Below are 6,000 nucleotides of genomic sequence, written 5' to 3'. Positions count from 1 at the left end.
AGAAATTTTTGAGAAAGCATGATTCATTAATCTAGAATGAAGGCAGAGAAGTGAATTACTGGAATTGTGCTAAGACTACATACCACGACAGTATTGGAGATGGGGTCTTGACTGGGTCTCTGTTAAGGACAGTCCTGATACCGTGGATGCTGTAATAAAGCTTATTATTCTCTAAAATCTGAACAATGAACATTCAGATGCAATCCCTCCATTTCAATCCACATCTTCCTTCTGTTGAAGACCTGGAAACGTTTTCCAGGGATGTGTCTCTGTTTTACTAAGACATGGGGAGCTGGAGTGACCTGTCAGTAGTGGTGTGAAAGCTGATGAGTGGCCAAGAAGAGCCTGGCTGTTCTGGTTCTGCTTTCCCCCTTCCCTTGAGTGGCTGGGCCTGCTGTCTGGTGAGCTGACATTACCAGCAATCCATCCAATTCAATTTTCTGCAACCAAATGAGACAGCTCAAGTTACAGGAGTCCAGGAAGCAACAGCTACATAAAAAAGGAAACAAGGACAAGGAAAAGCTGCAGCAAAAATCACGAGTGCCCAGTTTGCATTGGGCTGGGGGACTGCCTTGCAGAGCTGTGGGGATCAGCAGAAAATCAAGGTCCCTTCTGCATCTCTGACAAGACTGTGCATTGCAAAGTGGCTGCAGTGGTGCAGGCAGGTTGATTTTGTTTTGTAGTGCAGATCAGGCCTTTGTAGTATGGGTGAGGAGCAACTTGTTCCTAAGTGACTGTAAACTTCTCTGACACAGGTCTGAAGTGGCAGTCAGCTCACCAGTCTGCAAAGAAATGGTCATCTGCCAAACACAGCTCTTACCAAAGGTGACAGCACAGTTAGGCAATGTGAGGAGTGATTTGGCATCAGGCAAAGCCACTGGGATGGAAAGATGCACACCACAGGATGGGTTTGGCCATGTCTTTGAATGCTGGCTGTACCCAGCTCCTAACTAGAGATGTTTTATTTACGAGGACATCTAAGGTGCTCAGAAATGAAAAAAAGTAGCCTCTATTCTCACGGGAAACTAGAGAGGGAGCCAGGGAGCAGCATTGGTGCCTGGGCAAGGTGCTGCGGATGCAGGCCCCTCATTCCCACTGGCTCTCTGCAAACTCCTCAGGCTCCCCCTCTTTTCCAGACGCTTGGCTGCTGACCATGCCTCAGCATGAGCAGTGTTAGCAGGAGGAGAAGCTGGCTGGGGGAGCTGGTCCCTTCTATGTACCTACACACATGCAAATGAACACAGTACAGTTGTACAGTTGTTTAAAAAAAGTGATGTGGAACGAGGGTGACTTGTGCCAGCAGAGATTAACTTACATGCTACAGTGTGTAGCAATATGCTGTCAGGTCAGAGCTGGCACATTTTTTGTGTCCAGCTACGTATCCATAATGGCATCACAGGAGGAGCTGAGTTGCTGCAGAATTTAAGGCTGCGGGTTATTAATGGCACCCGAGAAACAGGATACTGGAAATCCTTGAACATTCAGTAACTTCTCAGCCAGAACCTTTATTTGGCCTCTAATAATCTGCAGATTATTTAAGACTTTATTATATCCCTTGGTAACTGAGAGTGCAGTTCTTAGATATTGAGCAAGCAGCCTCCATTTTAAATACGGACTTTTTGCAAAGTTTTTTGTCTGCCTTTTTCTGAGACTTTGCAATGACTGTGTCCCTTCCACACTTCTAGAAATTAGAGCAGTAAGTCATTGGCCATGAGCCCATTCAAAGAAGAAAAGAAAATAGAGCTGCAAGTCACATGGTGACAAGATGAAGCTCTCTGTCTTGTACAATAGCCATAGAAACCTCAGGCTCATGGTGTTCTCACTCCCTGGCTATGATTTTCCACAGTGGCCAAATAATGTATTTAATCCTTTCACTTCTTCTTTGTAGAGTCTGGAGCTTTAGGGTGTCAGTAGGAATCAGCAAACAAACTCCTGCAAGCTATTAGAAGGCAAGATCTTGCCATGTGTCACTGGAGAAAAAAAACAACCAGCCAACCATCCAAATAAACAACAAACTTCTTTCAGATATTTTTCATCTAACGTATTTTACAAGTTGAGGAAAAATTTTGAGTTATGTCTTTATGAAGTTGAGGAAGATCTTTCAAAAAAGAAAATTAATTGAAAATTTGTATCCTTTTCCAGTGAACTAAACAGGAGCTAAAGATATCTTATTTCTTTCACTTGTGGTTAGAGACATTTTCTTCTTTGGATCTTCAGTTCTGTAGGGTATTTCTGCTGACTCCTAGGTGACTGTTAAAAAGATCAAAATTTTTAGAAATTTTGTAGTGCATTAAAGCACTTGCCTCTAAATATCATTTTCATCAACACCGTTGCATTGGATACTCCTGCTTATTTTTGTGGGCTTTGAGAGTCCTAATCAAAACCAGCCCCTTCTGGGACAAAAAAAGCCTTAGGACTAGATTATTCTGTTAAAGTGCTCAACAGTGAGATTACATTTTGATTGCAAAATGCAGTGAGGGGGCTGGAACAAATACCCTCTGACCTAAATGTGGCACTTTAGACAATGATAAGGTTCAACCAGCAAAGATTGTTAATGCCCTCTTTTGAACAGAAACACCTAGCAAGGATCAGCTTGTCATGGCTAAGAGGTTACTGAGAGGTAGTGATTACACCACGAGTGATTGTGGGGACTCTGTCTGGAAAGGAATTTCCGTCCCCAGGTTCTGATCTGGAAAGAAATGTCTGTTGCTGTTGCAAATATCAGAGCTTGATCTCTAGCTAGGAAATACTGTTTTGCTGTCAGACAATTATTACAATAATAGACACTCTATGGCATCCTGTAATAAAAGCAAAACACAAAAAGATATATTCACATATTTTTGAGCCTAAGGGCTTGTCTGTACTAGAGATTTTTTTAATTTTTTGCTGTGAGTATCTCAGTGAGGTAAGACTCTTCTTATGTCTGTACAGCTACATCTAAAAGAGGGCTTTTATCAGCATAACTGTCAGCAAAAGACCCAGCTCTTAGCTCACATAATTGCACTAGTATGGCTCTTTAAGTGGAGAGCTCTCTAAGATTATACAGATTCTGCAGATGAAAGGAAGCAAGAGAATTGCTCCTTTCATCAGGACAGCATTTCACCTCAGGGGCCTAGTGCTGACATTTTGAGTGTTGTTAACCTTTTCTGTTAGGACTAGTGTATAGGAGGGCATCACCACTGAATCAGGCATTCAGATACTTCTCTCCTGGGAATGTTATTCAAAAATCTGGATGTAAGGCATAATCACCTTGGTTAAGCTTTTCCTTTGAGAACTCTTCCTGTTTTTCTTGATGAAAGTCCCAGCCATCCTGGACCCTGTTTACATGAGATACATGACAAGGTCGCCAGTGGATGACTCCATTATTACTTCAAATTAAATGTTAATATGTTGTTCCCTTCCTCATTCACAGATTTGGCTATCTTGCAGAAAAGCATGTGAAAGGAAGAGGATTCATGTCTCTCTGCATTTAAGAGTAAAAACACATGATCCAGCAGCAATTCCTCTCAAGCATGGGCAAGATATAGATCAGAATGTGTCTAAATAAACTACAGACGTGTGAAGCCAGTCTTGAACTCAAGCGTGATAAAAAAGGAGGGTCTGTTACCTTAAGGAAATCCTGCCTTTCCCCCTTTCTTTGCCATCTCCCTCATTTATGCTCTTCCTCTTGCCCTTCAACCTGACAATTGTAATGACTCAGTCATTTAGGGAGCTTGGCTGTGAACCAGACCTGGGAAGAAAGTCAGCTTAAAAAGAGAGACAGAGGGTGAGCTAGAAGACAGGAGGCTGCATTTCACTACAAGACAGTACTGCCACTAAAACCCTATTGTACCAAATCACAGCCTTCTCTGGTGACAGAGAGGAGCCAGTTTCTCCAAGAGAAACATCTGCAAGACAAGAAAAGGCACTGCTGCGTGCAGCCCATATAAAAGCTTACATTTGTGAGTCTCTCTTGCAACAAAGGATCTTCTATTACTTTTCTAAGAAAGGATGCTAACTGTTTGTCTTTGAGGGCAGTCTACTCACAGACAAAGAGAATAAAAAGTTCTCTCTCAGCAATTTTGTCCTGTGCTGCCCATTAGGAAATCAGAGTGAGGAAGTTTAGCTCAAAGTTTTCATCTTTGTTCACCAGCCTTGCACAGAATAATCTCCTCTGATTTTATTTCATCACCTCTTGACTATTGCCAGTCTGATGGGACAGGTGTGATTCTTAGCAGTTCTGCTGCATAGTAGACTTCAAGTCTCTGGTGCTGCCACTGTGAACAACTTCCAAGGTCCCCAGAAGCCAAAAAGCTATGGAAGTCAATAGACGTAGTCCCATGGTGCAGGGTCTGCTTCTCTATTTGCAATCCACAAATCAGTCCACAAATTGCCTGCTGGAGTGCAATTCTATTCACACAGAATAAGGGAGATAAAAATACTCTTCCCTCACTGAAAGTATGTTCATTAGAGCAGAAGGGGATGGGTAGAGAAGCAAACTTGTGATCTTACTATTCCAATAACAGCCAGGTAGCTGGATTGGTGTAGCTTCTTCTTAGGGTGTAGTTTGGTATTACAGCCAAGATGATGTACAATCTAGTTGCTGTCCATGTGTCCTGTTTGTGTTGCTTTCCTTCAATTGCATTTGGTGGCTCAATGCTCACAGGCCAAATCTGTTTATCTGGCTGATAACAGTGGTAAACTAACCATGCCATAAAAAAAGTCATTTTCAGCCAAATCAGCCAGCTGAATCAACCCACCCTGAAGCCACTCCATTGCTAGATTCTGTGCAAAGGATAGGCCAGGAGAACACAGCTGGGAGCAGTGGTTGAGTGCAATCTCTGCTATTTGGCATTAGGTCATGGCTCTAGCTGCAAGCTGACTGTGAAAGGGCAGCCTGGTCACATCCTCCCTTCTCTGCTCCCAGTAGCAAGTTCCTGCTGCTGACAGTGATTTCTGATGCCTCAGTGAACAAAGCCAGCATTTGAGCTGAGAACTACCCCAGCACCTAGGAAGCAAAACAGTTTTCTGTCTTCTCAATGAAGCAAAGGGGATTCCTGAGACATCTCATAAGTCTAAGAGCTTGCAATAAGGACACTGATGTGAGTCTGTGCTATGTGTCTGGGAGCAGACCCAGGCAGCTACTTCTGGTAACAGCCATTTCAGGCAACCTTTTTCTCAATTTAACCCCAAAGTAGGAAAAAAAAAACCCAAACATCAATATAAAAAAGTGAGCCACAGCTGAACAGATGGGAACCAGCTGCAAGCTCTCTATTAAAATGAGCACATCTGATAAGTGGGTGAAGGAGGATGGGTGTAATGCATGCTTTTAAAAGGTATGTTGTGCTTTTGTTTGCTTAAAGCAAAGAGCAACCTGAATAGCCCTACGTATTGCACAGAAAGCCTTGCTCTTCTCAAGAGACAGGCAGGGGAGCCAGCAAACAGTTTTACAGAAGACTTAACATCTCCTGTGCCACTGGGCTGCTTAGAGACCCAAAGGCAGGTATGAATCATTTGTAAGTAAAGCCAAAAGGAAGGGCCACAGGAGGGAAGAAGTTAGTGTGTAAGGCAGTGCAGAGGATGATATGTCTGGAAGGAACATCAGAGGGCAGGGACAAGGGTGCGTCATTTCTTTCCACTTTGAGGACATCTCAAAATTCCAGTACAAGGAACTAAAGAAGGAGGGTATTAAGACTCTGTGAGGTGTGGAACACAGAGGGGTCAATATTCCCTCCCATTTCCTGCCCATACTCTATAAAGGTCAGGCAGACCAGAAACTCTGGTCTCTTTCACCTGCTCCTTGCTTCACTGCTGTTTCCTTGCACTCTTTTTCTATCAGATCACCACATGCTCTTCAGAAATCGGGTGGTGGGAACGCTCTCTTGAGTTGGCCCTCCCACAAGGAGTCCTCAGGCACCTATCCCTGTGATCACTGAGATCAAGTCATATATATATTTGTATATTTGTTCCTTATTCTATGTCTTAATGCCTTTCCCCTGTTCTAATAAACATGTTTAAGTT

This window comes from Heliangelus exortis, chromosome 3 (assembly GCF_036169615.1).
Source record: "Heliangelus exortis chromosome 3, bHelExo1.hap1, whole genome shotgun sequence".
Taxonomy (NCBI): domain Eukaryota; kingdom Metazoa; phylum Chordata; class Aves; order Apodiformes; family Trochilidae; genus Heliangelus; species Heliangelus exortis.
This window is presented reverse-complemented; position numbering follows the sequence as displayed.